This window comes from Solea senegalensis, linkage group LG21 (assembly GCF_019176455.1).
Source record: "Solea senegalensis isolate Sse05_10M linkage group LG21, IFAPA_SoseM_1, whole genome shotgun sequence".
Taxonomy (NCBI): domain Eukaryota; kingdom Metazoa; phylum Chordata; class Actinopteri; order Pleuronectiformes; family Soleidae; genus Solea; species Solea senegalensis.
Genome location: NC_058040.1, coordinates 8,961,495 through 8,975,419, shown reverse-complemented (window position 1 = coordinate 8,975,419; position 13,925 = coordinate 8,961,495). Strand labels below are relative to the sequence as shown.

The 13,925-nt window shown below is 41.3% G+C and overlaps 1 protein-coding gene across 1 annotated transcript in view; it reads right to left on the bottom strand.

The window, feature by feature from the left end:
* brinp1 (bone morphogenetic protein/retinoic acid inducible neural-specific 1) overlaps positions 1–13,543 on the bottom strand; it is a 94,784-nt gene extending 81,241 nt beyond the window's left edge. Inside the window, exon 1 of the mRNA XM_044012986.1 lies at positions 13,214–13,543. The gene's annotated coding sequence lies outside the window, so the exon portion shown is untranslated. The remainder of the gene's footprint in view (positions 1–13,213) is intronic.
* Between the last annotated feature and the right edge of the window lie 382 nt (positions 13,544–13,925).

Genomic DNA, 13,925 nt, shown 5'->3' with positions numbered 1-13,925 from the left:
TGGCAATAAGGTGTTCGTACAAAGAATAATCTTGATTGTGTAAAACAGAGTTTTAACACATTTGTGATCAGCTCCAATGCAGATAACAGAGAGGGAGTGACTTTTAAGCTGACATGATTGGAGGATGAACTAAGAGGAGGGTTGCCGCTGGAATTTTAAATTGATCGGATAATGGAAGGAGCCGGGAAAAGAAGGATGGGAGCCAAGAGGTGTGGCTTCAAATGAGTAATGAATGAAAGAAAAGCCTAGTGGTGAAGAAATTAAAAATGAAGCAGCCCTCCTTATTAAACTTTTGCTAACCTCATTTGCAGTGATAAAAGACTTGTCTGATGAACCAAGAACACTGAAGCAGAGCGTCAAAGTACAAGCACGTTGTATAGAGTCCCTTCTGAGCCCAATAATACGTTGGCAGAGTGGATCACTTTATGTTTCTCCTCTAAATGTGATCTGCTTTCAAACACCCTAAATGTAGCCAGATTGTTATCCAGCCAAAGGCTACTGTATTTTTTCCCCTGCTCACCACTTTGACTTGAATATGCTACATTGCCTCTTCTCCGTCCTACATTGGTGTCATGTCGGTGTGCTGAGTGTGCATAAACACTGGAGAGGATACTGCTCATGCAAGCTTCACCTAGACTGGCCTCTCCATCATTAAAACTAACAACACCAGCTCCATCAGCAGCAGCGAGGTCTCCGGGGATCGCCACACAAGCGTTTTTTTGTGTTTGTGCGCTTTCTGAACTTGTATGTGCTAATGTAAATGTGTACTAGTCCTTGTACCCACAGATCCAATCAATGTTCTTCCATTAGCAAAAGATGGCATAGTGTACTCTGGACTGTACAAATGTAATGTATGTATGTCTATAAATATATGGTTGAGTGAGCAGAGATATGGAATCAATGAGCAAGATCAATGAAACACATATTGGTAATGTGTCATATTTTACAAAATACTATGTTGCATTACAGTATGGCAATTTGGACCTTGTCTAGTTAATACACAGTTTCCAATTATTGCGACTTTGAATTAGAACACCTGACAATTCTCTACATCTGACACTAAGTTACTCCAGCTAGTTCAACATTTAATGAGAATGTCAAGAGCTTTCATAATATCTATTCAGGATCAGATCAAACAAGAGCAACAAGAGCATCAGCAAACACACAAGACAATTCCAAGGCAGCACAAAGAGAGCCCGGGCCAGGACTGCTACACACAGCAACCATGCTGTGCACTGCGCTTTCAACGCGCAGCAAACATCGAGCAGGCATTGCATTACACTTTAACGTGACTTAGGAATACCAACATCATTGTAGCATTAGATCCATAATTAATTTTCTGGGAATTAAAAATACAGGAGCGGAACATGCGAGTATCCAGCAGCTGTTTGGATCATAGAAAAGGTTGTTCTGCATTTACAGTGCACACACTGTGCATCTCCTCACAGACAGTACACAGTCAGCAGTTTGATTCAAACATAAATCTGACTGAAACACAAACCGTTTCTCTGTCTGGCTCTGGCGCCCTTGTCGGATTTTGTCGCTTTTTCGTGCTAGAACAGCAATTCAGTGTAACAAATAGGCCCACTGTGGGCCCCATTTGTGATTCTTTATTCATAGTTCAACCACTTAGCACCTGTATGTGTCCGTCCTCTCTGTGTAAAGAACAGCATATAGGCCTGATGCAGATAATCTCAGCACAAGTTGATTTTATGTTATTAAAGGAGGGATTTCAATGCGTATATGTAACGTATTTGCTATTTTAAAGGCAACAAGTGGGAGACCCACTGAAGTTCATTCATCTTCCATCGCTTTATCCTCCACATGTGGGTCACAGGTGGTGCTGGTGCCAGTCCCAGCTCACACAGGTCTGGACAGGTTGCCAGTCCATCACAGGGCCACATAGGGAAAAACAACGATTCATGCTCACATTCACACCTATGGTCAATTTAGAATGTCCAATTAGCCTCAAGTTCAAATCTGCATGTTTTTGTGGACTGTGGGAGGAAATCAGAGAAAACCCACTAAAGTGACTCAGGAATATTTTAATCTGCTCTTTCATGCAGATGACATTTTCAGGTCACCCAATAAAAACATACCCTCTTTTTTACCAGCTAAACACAGATTTAAATTCAACAATTTGCATTTTTTTTATTTTATGGCTGAAGTGGAGTTTATCAGATGAATCTGTGTGTCCTTGGGACAGTGTTTTTTTGTTCTTTTTTTTTTTTAAATAGAATAACGTTTGTGAAGATTCCCCAGATGCCCCCTTTAACACCTCCTTCAGTGCACAACCCCTTGAGTTTGGAAAACGAGCTCCATAATTGCCTTGACCACTTCAACCTCCATCTCGTGTTGACCCCTTTCTCCCCTCACTCATGAATCCCCCATGCTCACCATCTATGCCACCCAAAATCCTGCAGGGAAGAGAATCAGGCGAGAGGCCCCCTCCAATTCCTCTCCACTTCTAATGGGCACTTCCTTGCGTTACATGATCACCGGGTGTCAAGATTAAAGAATGGCTACTGCTTCCCAGAGCAGACATAGATGGGAGACAGAGAAAATAGCACTCCATAATTACTGATAAATCGAGCACACTGACTCCTCTCCCCTCACTTCTTCCCCATCCACCTGGCCCTGATGTCAGTGTGAGGGGCTGAGCAACTTAAGCCGGGAGAAAAGTTGACCACGCCAGCCACTTTTTTTTGTGCACTGCTGATATTGCAGTTAAGTTCAGGCTATTCAGGGCCAATTGACTGACTTCGAGCTTTTATTCGCCCTCCGACTGTCTCCTCTTTGAAGTGGAGCTCACAGTACAAGACTCAAATAAGGAGGCTGCAGCCAGTGCACACTGGCACAAGCTCACACTGCAGCAAAACTATACTTTACTTCACAGCACTACAATCACCACCTAACACTGGTAAACTGCCATTATAAACACGCAAGTGTAACCCTTGCCTTCGGGCCATGACGAGGTCTAACCTACAATGGATGATGGATGTTTAACAGAGCAAGCACTCCTCTCTTCTCAACACTATAGGTGTTCTCTATAAGGAACAATGACGGCACCATTCTTTATGAATAGCCAGCTGGCTCAGTGTCCGCCCTCCACCAGGCAATCGTGCATGATGGGTTGCCAGTTGGCAAACCACAACCATTGTTTATTGGTAACCCCAACAGCCTTGATGGAAACCAAAGAGGAGTGACAAGAGTTCAATAGTGCATGAAAGCCTCTGCTGCAGTGAGACTGTTTGGGTCCGTCCTGTCATGAAGGTGAATTTGAATGTTAAGTTGAGGCTCTGGGCATTATGTCACACCACATAAAAAAAAAAAAAAGGGTACTGTCCATTGGGACGCTATGGGATTCTGACAGGATGATGACTTGAAGCAAAAACATCACAGCATCACGGTAATGCGATTACGGCTCTATAATGTCACCTTTTTCAGGCCATCACACCATCTAAAATCACAACTGGCTGACTGAGGATAAGGGGTCATGTTAAATCATGCCGCACGCAATCGGAGTTACTCCTATACTCTGTTTTAGACATGTCATTAAAAAGAGCTCATAACTTCAAATGGAGTGGTATCGATTAGGGGTGGGTCAAAATATCGATTTGGTGATACATCGTCGTCCTTCCCCGTGCAATACGATAATCAATACACCAGGGCAAATATAGACATTTTAATTAATAAATGAAGGCGCTCTAAAATAAACAGTTTCACTTCGCTGCTCAAATGAATGAGGTGAGGCAATGAGATGTATGCACGTTCAATACATATATTTGAAGCACTTCTCTACATTGTGAATACATAGAGAAATCCCGCACCTGATGTTGTGACCCTATGTGATCGTCTTACAATATACTGATTATCACAGGATCGTTATATCGTGATATTATTGGTATCGTGGACCATGTAACGCATATCGTACAGTGAGGTACCCTGTGATTCCCACCCCTAGTTTTGATACAGTAACATTTTTATTACCATAGTATGGGTGAAGTTGGTAATAGGCCCATGTCTGGTATCATGTGCTACAAAGTCTATTTATAAAGTGTAGATGAGCTAAACTAGAAGTGAAAATGGCTCAAGTGAATGTAGTGGTTCAGTTTTTGTTACATTCATCACTGAGGGATGGACAAATTATCTTAACAAAAGGTTAAAATGAGGATAACTGTGTAAAAGAATGACTGGGTTAGGGTTTATGGACAGTTTATTAAAATACTAGATACAGACAACACCCTTTAAACAGGATTTGTTTAAAGGGTGTCTATATGGATGAAATTTGAGTCCATTCAATGAGTTTGAAATAGTGTTGCCAAAGAGGTAATTTTAGGCTGCTTCTTGGAGGGTTTCAGGTGGTGGCAGAATAAAAAGTAAAAGCAGATGTGAAAAACTCACGTATGCGAGGGACTGGCAGAGAAAGTAACTCATTACACCAAGTCTAACATTGTTTAGATGAAAGGCACGTAATTAAACATTCAAAAGCCTATCAAGCCAATCAGACAGAGAAGACAAGTCGTGTTTTTATACCGGATGCTATCACTAGTGATAAACCTAAGAGCAGAATGATGAATAGCACCTGGAGGTTTAAAAGTGAAGGTAGAGGCATGCATATAAATCACATTCCCATAATCCATAACAGAGAAAATGGCTTCATCCATCCTTTTTTTCCCTGAGATAGCATAGGTAAGTTAGTTTTATTTATGGAAAAATGATGTGTATATGTAAAGAAATATACATGGTGTTACGTGGTCATGTGTCTTTGTCAAGCAAACCTGGCTGGGACTAAAGTTGTTGTTGTTTTGGCCAATGAAGTCTGATCTATTCACCGTGATAGTGGTGAAGGTTTTTTATTAATAATCCAAGAAATACATTGATTTAAAGACTGCATATATATGCTATAGAAGTCTTTTTCCAACAACTGGTACAGTTACATCAAGTCCACTGATACTACAATATCTAGCTCCGTTTATTATTTCTCTGACCACAAGAAACAGGAGGATTCACATCATAAAATAGTGTGTTCGGACGCTGCCATGAACTAAATAGTTTGGCACCAAAAAGATGGGGGTCCCTTTAAATGAGTTCCCGTGACTGGCCCCAACAAATATGAACAACTGCAATTTACTTTCAATCCAATAAGAAGATGTCTCCATTGCTCACACTGACCCTCTTCATTGCTATTGATTTTGTGCCATGTGATAAGTTGTGCTGTGGACCTGGGGAATATATGACACTGAAAAGAGCAGCAGGAATCCTGAAGCATATTTACAGTTATAAATACTTTGATGTAGGTGTAAAGATTTGTCCTGGTCAGAACAAATTATATAAATCTGTTTTTTTTTGCAAGCAAGTACAAAGGTGAGGTTGGAGTCATTGACTCATTAACATCAAGTTTACCGTTTGTTCCACTGTGCTTTTTTTATTCAGCATCGTATCCATTTAGATTTGTCCTTGGTCACAGCCCTCTCTATATTTAAATATGTGATCTTCTTTTCAGAAGCCACGCTGACAGTTAACCTAACCCTCTGTCCCGCAAACTGTGAGAGCTTTTGAAGATTGACCTTTATAATCCGGGATTTTTCTTAACTTTTAATAACGCAGCTGGAATTCTTTATGCATTAAAATAATATCCTGGCATTGAGAGCCCTAGAGTGAAATGTATGGGTTTTTTTTGTTTTACTGGCAAATCATACAGCTGAATGTAGCTTCTATGAGTATGTCTCATCTTTAGAGTTGGTTTGAGTTACATACGGTTGGCTTCAGTATCTGACAGTCAACATCAGCCTTCTTACTTCATCTTAAGCAGACATTACATGTGAGATTTGGTAGGGTTCAGGTTTGCTTCTTGCTTTTTTTTAAATGTGAAATCTTAATTCAATGTCTTTTGACTTAAATGTTTTTTTATGAATGTGCAACAAAACCCAACAACACTTTGTCATTCATACAAAATGTATGAGTACTGGTGCCGCGTTTGCTGTCCTTGCATGCATAGGATAAATATAAATCACAAACACAGGGTTTAAAACATCTACCAAAACATAAAGACTGTCTAAAGGCCAGGCAATAATAGCACCAAAGGAGAGACACCTGAAAGCAACTTCATAATTTATTCATTGCTTTTTAATCATATTCTCCATCTCAAGGCAAATCCACTTTATATTTAATAATGTCCAGAAAAGTATTGCAGCCTTCAGGTGTAACTTTTTGTTTAAAATAAAAACCCAAAGTGGTATAAAAATCGACAGTTGCAGCGACTGAATCCAGCTCAACAGGACAAAAAAGAACCATATCATAAAGTTCTATTTACCATCATTCATTCACTGAATTCATTCAAACTCATAAAAGCAATATTATCATGAAAGGAACGGCTAAGTAGGAATTAGGCTGGCCAAATACAGGAACACAGCTCAAAAACATGATACAAGGTTAGAGGTGTAACCATAGCAACAGCCCTGAAGCTTAATGTTAAATGATCACAGATGTGCGCAGATGTGTAATCAGTCAATTTCCCTCATTTTATATGTGACAGGATGCAGTGCTTATAGGCAGTAGAATTTATCCACTATAGGAATTAAATTAAAGCTATGCTTCACCAATCGGGAAGTGTGGGATTGACGGTAGTGAACAGGAACGGACTATGTTTAGAATTACAATTACTGTGAGATAACAGACACTAACACAAAAGCACACGCACATGCACATTTACGGCTATTTTTCTTAGGGCACTCCCATTCATTTTGGACAGCATAAAACAAAGCATTATCCCTAACCTTCACCATAACCATGTTGATGCCTAACCCTTACTATAATCTAACCAAAATTCAAATCCTAAACCTAAAACTGAATCCGTTCCTCTGGAAGTAGGCTGTGCTTTATTAGGACCAGGTTTTGCTCTATATATACTGACACAGGCAAGGTCAGGCACATAAAAAAATCTATGGTCTATAATCCAAGTGCATTTGTACTTCTGTGAAAGTGCAGTGTCAAGTCATTTCACGTGCAGTCAGATTCACAATACCTATAAAAATCTCCCTGAAATGATGGCTATTTGTTATTAGCACTGATATTTTGGTAGGGTAGCACACGGCTGCTACACTTGCCTGCCACATGGCACAGTCAACATTAATGTCCTCATCTACCTGCGGAAGCAGTTGATGTTTGTCACAAATGGTCTTTACAGTTTTACTTAGCCATAACTGGAATTTTGGCATTAAAAACTATGCTAAATTAAAGAAACATTTGGTGATATTAAAGTAAAGTTGTGGTGTATATGTTGCATGAGTGATGGAGGGCATGAGTGACGCCTTGATGAGTAATACTTGCGTTGTTTGCACGATGGCCTTCTCATCACACTTACGTAAATGGATGCATATGTAAGGAATGATTCACGGTCATGGCTTTAGCATGTTGTTTCATTGATATGATCACTGGACTGTCATATAACGCAGCCTGTGGTCATGAAGAATATTTACATACCTGGTTTCCAGCAGCCTGCACTGACACATACAGTAGCCACATTAATCCTTAGATCAAGTGAGGTTACACAGTTCTTCTAATAAACCAAACTGAATCCGTGCATACATGAAGAATCAATATAATAACTGTGGAGTTAACACAGGAATCCCAAGCAGCTTAGCCAGAGAATAATCCTTTAAATACACCCTCGCTTATATATTTCAACTCCAATTTTAATTTCCAAATCTGTCAAATTGCTCCTGCTTCCCTGCACTGCAATATAGGTCACAGATGCAAAGAGCCACTGATGTGAGCCAAGAGTTCATTGACTCACTATCATCACAGTCGTCACTGGTCAGTTTATGAATCTCCCCTCTCTCCCAAATGACTGCACCACTTTTTTTAATTTTTCAAAGAATGGGAACATACTGCACTGGACTGAAAATAGCAACAGTTTCCCGTCGCTCCCTATCTTCAAATTAAATGGCCCAGACTAATTGAAATGTTTTGGCAAATATCTATTTATTCACAAAGAAAAACTGGCATGGTCCACGACTCCAATGATACAATGTGTCACTATATCCGTCTCACTGAAGAAAACTAAACGTCCGTGAAAAGTTAAAAATGCAGGATTTCTCTATTTATTCATGGAGAACAACAACATGGATGGGGCATCTCTTAACTATGCTTTCTCCACCATTATCCCTCTTCTTCGACCAAGTGACTTCCAAACTAGTGTCCCTCATTCATTTGAGCAGCGCCACCACAAGGAGACATGAAGTAGCTGGTATCGATTGTCGAATTGCACGAGGAAGGACAGGAATATATATATATATCCCCAAACTAATACCTTTGAACCACCAGGACTCGCTAGTCAGCATGAAAAAGGCTGTACAGATTAAAGCCCCTGTGGTGTGGCTTCAGCAGCACACACTGTGACTAGTAAGTTTGTCTATGAACTATTACAATAAGGATGGATATTCATTCTAAATAGTTTGCAGTCAGTAATAGCTCTGTTTACATTACTCAGGCAATTATAAATGTAGATAATGAATGTAAGGTAGGTATTTAATAAAACTTTGACAATAAATATGCTGTTCTACTTTTCAACAATGAGGCAACAATGACGGCGAGAGTCACCAGATACGTGCGTCCATACGTCAGGCTTTTTCAAAATAAAAACAACACAGTAGTATTGCATGCGCAGCATAAATACTTGTTCATCTGTGTTTATGACTGACATACCGCGGGCCGGATAGGGATGCTCAAAGGGCCGTATGTGGCCCGTGGGCTGCTCTACAGTAACAACCAGGAGTTTGTGGGTTTTACCTTATTGTTTGTGGTCTTCTCTAATGACTTACTGCTGTTGATTCTGTGATTGTCTCCTCATGTAAGGACCATGAGACGGACCATGTACACCAGTATGTTCCAAACCACTAAGCGGGATACAAATATACTAGTCTGGATAAACAACAAGCGGTCACATTAGAATAGATACTATGAATCACTTCACTTCGACTACTTCAACCTTATCTTGTTTACACATTGAAGTGTCTTTTTTTTTTCTTTTTCTTACACAATTAATAAGCGACATTAGGGATGTGGGAAGATGGAAGTCACACAGTCACATGTGACTGCCTCCCCGTGTTGCTCCACAAACACGTGATCGCCTCTGTGGTCTATAGAGCTACTTATGAAGGCAACGCACATCGACTGTGTGTGCACGGCACGCACATGTTATTCATAATGGAGCTCAACACGCTGGCAGTGATGACTTCAGAGTCATTGATGTCTATAAGCCATTCTGTTACAGCGCTGACTTTTAATAATTACACTGTATAAGCCAATGAACGGACTCGGGCATCATCCTTAACAGCACAGTTATTGATTGATTAGTTGCTTGAGTACAAACAATGTTTTACTAAATCAGTAATAAGACGATGTTTAAATTATTTTTGGTGTGGAGCCTGATTAAACCTTTGGCAAAGTACAGCACAAAAGCTCTGATCTGTAAACAGTGCGACAGATTGTGTGCCAATTAAAGAAGTTGGAAAAAGTTTACACACCACCTTCATAAAAGCCAGAGGCTTAAAAATATCTTTATTTTTAAAATTGTTAAATATTATTTGAGGAAATACCCAGGTTTTTTTACATTACATCTCCGTACAATCCAGTGTCCTGAGATATTTACAACCGAGAGGACCGATTGTTTTCTTGAAAATGCGTCCCACAACCTCTAGACAGGATCAGATCGTATTATACAGCTGGATGAAATGTGAGAAGCAACAGTGAAACAAATTAAATTAAAGGTTCCATAATTGCCGGCCAGTGCAGACCTCTTGATGCAATGTGAGAGAGCACAGTAACACGAAGCAGGAGATTCAAACCAGCGCTATCTCCAAGACCACGGGAGTGTCAAGAAAGATGAATTACTGTAGTTATTACTGTGTTGTCAAATGTATCATATTTCTAAGCTGTAATGTGCGTTCCCTGGCATTGTTTAATGACACAGGGGTTTGGCTTTGTAGATGCACAATTTAGCATCACTAGCTGTTCCTCCTCCCTATTTTGACCAAATATGGGTGTTTTTGCACATTAGACAACAAATGCAAATACGTGATTTTCTTTTTGACCTTAGTCTTGAGCAGCCTTCACTAATGAAGTCAAAACAAGCATTTCATTCCAGTCACGAATACTTAACTAAAAAAGGAAAAGTAGCATATTATGTTCCAGTTCAAACCTCCACAGCCACAGCCCCTTTTTTTAAGTAATATCAGACAGCAAGCTTTTTGTACTTTCAGGAGCTGAAGGTGCATATATGTTTGTCTAATAAATAATTGATTTCTCTTTGCTTACTCGCTTCTGATGTGCAACGCGTTTCTTGATTGTATCAACAAAAAAAAAAATCTTCTCTCACAAACATTCAGACTGTACTCCCCTGCCGGCAGGGAAGAAAGAGGGCAATACAGAGAAAGACGAGAGAGGCCACCGCATTCAGATGAAGAATTGTGTGTATTGAATGCCTAAGTAGTTTATAACAATAAAATTGTCCTTGTTGTGATGATTTCCTGAGCCCACTTTCAGCTCCCCCGAGGCTTCACACTGTGCCCATATTTTGAGGCTTCAGTAACTGACAAAGATGGTGGAGAACAGTGGCTCCGGCTTTGAATTTCAAAACATTCCCTCACAAAACTGCAGTCGCTCTCTCAGACAATGAGTCAGTGTTTTTCTCCAGCTGAACAAGGATGGTGTTCAAATCAAGGGTTTCTTTAAAGGGCATTGTAAAAGAAAAAAAAAAACTTGAATTGTTAATTAAGGCTTAATATGGTTGAAATTTTATGGTGTGCAAGAATGCAATTAACCACATCTAATCAGCTACCAAGCCTTTAATTATGAGTCTCAAGCTGACAATTCCTTTTGAACATTACACTGCACAAGCATGGTTGGACCCATGTGGAATTATGGAACGGATCGCAGCAGCACAGGTTGGGCAGCCTCTAGTGGAGGTCAAAAAGATTCTGCCGCCTCTTCTGAAATACCGTGGACTCCCCGGCATCTACAGTATGTGTGATTTTGTCACATATTGTTATGTAGCCCTTTTGTTTGTTTCTGATTAAAACAAAAAAAACAGATTTTCTTTATTCAAGCCTCTTGGGAGGCCGCCTTCTGGCCATTACAGCTGCAGCCAGCACCCACATAAAAACAATGCTGTGCCAGTACAAAAATACAAAGAAAGAGGGGAAAAAAGAGAATGGCACAGAGAGGGAGAGCACACACATGGGTTCTGCCAATAGTAGTTTCGTCTACCCAGTGTAAAGAGGGTAAAAACTTGTATATATGTACTGTATATAAAGAGCAGTTTGTGCATCAATTCCTCATAATTATAAAGATTCTTTTCTTGCATTTTTATAACCCACAACACGCTTTGGGACAGACGTATCAGTAAGCTAAGTTGCACTGCCAAGATCTGTAAAAGGCTCTCCGCCACTCCGAGTTCTTCTTTCAGACTGTCGGATAATCATCAACATTAGGTCGTCTGAAGCCGTGACACAATATAGTTTGGAGCCACTGCTGACATTTTCATTTTGGCTATGACACGTGGAATGCTTTCCCCTCAGATAATGATTACATGATGCCAGCGCTTTGCCATTGAAAAGGCCACCAGATTGACTGAGGCATACTGAATAGGGTGGCTTTTTCTCCTGCCATTTCCGCCGCTGGTGCATTTTTTTTCCAACGCTGCACATGTGGACAGGACAGCAAGAAGCGGATCGCGCGGTGGATTGATTTGCCGTCAGCGCAATGTTAATTTTCAACAGTGACTTAAAGTTCATATTCAGTTTGTGCAGGATTTTTCAGTAGTTGGGTGCCACATAGACAGATTCTCGACTTGCTCTTTACAAGACAAACAGTTGTCGCGATGCTCGCTGTGGCATTTTCCATTTTGTTTTATTATTATTTTTTTTTTATGGGGGGAAGTGTCTCGTAACCTGGCAACCATAAATGCACAGGGTTTATTTTATTCTTCGCACTATATTAAGGTTATTATTTAGCGACAAAACAAAACACGAGTGCGTGCATTGGCAGGCATGGAAGTGCAGATTAATGCCTTCGGACCAATTTCAAACCAGAAACAGCTTCTCTAATTTCATAGAGTTGGTAACAGTATCATATACAAGGTATCTATCTTGCCTTTAGCCATTTAATGACACCTAGTGTAAAAGAGCATGAGCTCCCCTTGCAGTTAGTCAGTGGAACAGCAATCAAAGCAACTTCAGGGAACACAGAGCGGCAACTTTGCCTCTGTGGTGCGACTGTGACACACACAGGCGCGCGCACACACACACATACAACAAAACAAGTACGTGCTTGCTCTCGTGCGCGCGCACCCTAATGCGTTCAGAGCCACGTACAAGGCAGACCAGCACGTTCACATAAACACGGAACCAGCTGACTCTATCTGCTGTCACAGAAATCATTACTGGCAGCAATTCATCCATAACATGGGAGAGAGGGGGAAATAATCACGGGAAGCACGAGCGCATCCCACTATAGTCTCTCATCCAAATCCAAGCTGGGACAGCACAGCTGATGGATACCGCGGGTTCCAGGATGAATTGATCTACATGGATGTAAAAAAAATAAAATTGAGTAAGCCTGAATACAAATATTGATGCCCACGACAGAGTGAACTGCAGGCCTGCCACTATATACTCCTTCAGTCTGAGTGCAGGTTTATGCGTAAATGTGCACATTTACGCAATAACCTAATTCGCATCATTCTCTCTCGCGCTCTCTTTTTTTTTTATCCCCGGGTGTTTTAATGCTCCTTTGTGTCCGCACTTCTGCAGCATCATCTCGGGATGCTGCCGACGGAACAAACCAGGTGCATATTCATCGCGGGAGAAAACAACTCGTTTGCACAACATTGGGACACGATAGTGTTCACGATGGTAATTATTTAACAGCCCCCACGTCGACGCTCAGTCCTGCGCGGCGTGGACTAACGCGCTATTGAGATTAGAAATTAAGATGTTAAAAAAAAAACAACGCACCTTTACAGTGAGAGGAAAACGAAATTGCCTCCATCCCGCAAAGGACACGTCAGTAACATGCTGACCGCGCAATATCGCCATAATTGTGCCACATTAAAGCCCTGCCTACCCAACCACTACCTCGTGGTCGGTGATAGAAATACTTAAGAGAGATACCTTCAAATTCTTGTTGGAGGTTTTCAAGCCGCACTCACCTAAAACTGACTCTCCCCTCTCTGCTGTGTCTGTGGTCCGAGACGTGTTAGTTCTCTAGCCCACAACTTCTGCTGGAGCATATGTATCCAGTGCTCATGCTGCTGGCGGCTCGGGCGCTGATGTTGGATTGCGGATGATTTGGCAATCCTTTTCATGCTCAAGAGGGAAAAATCCGTTGTTTCACCCCGGTCTCGGGCATCGGAGGAACTGCACAGAGGGATAAAGTGATGAAGTCCGTCAGGAGACGAAAGAATGGAGGGTGGGGGGAGAGGAGGAGGAGGTGGTGGAGGGGGGCAGCTGTGGATGTCAGATTTATGCCGACGTGTTTGAAAGTGTTCTCCTCTCTCTCTCTCTCTCTCACCGTGGGAGCCGTTTGCGGGTGGAGAGGTGTGGGGTGGATATCTAGGAAGGGGAGGCTGGGATGCACAGACTGAGGGCGAGGAAGGGGAGGAACAAGAACACAGTCTCGTTGTAGAGGACGGTCATGGCACACAGTGAGGGGATGGGTGAGGATAAGAAGAAGAAGAAGCTGTGTGTCCTTACTTTTCTCTGCAAAAGCCAAAAGGCTTGACCACCAAAGATGGTGAACGTGGTATCATAACTTAGAAGCAAGAACCCTGAAACCGTAAGGTGAGAAGGCTGAGACGGGCTGCTCAGAAAGTGCCACGTGTATAAAATATTCAACGTGACTGTATGCATGCATGTTTGATG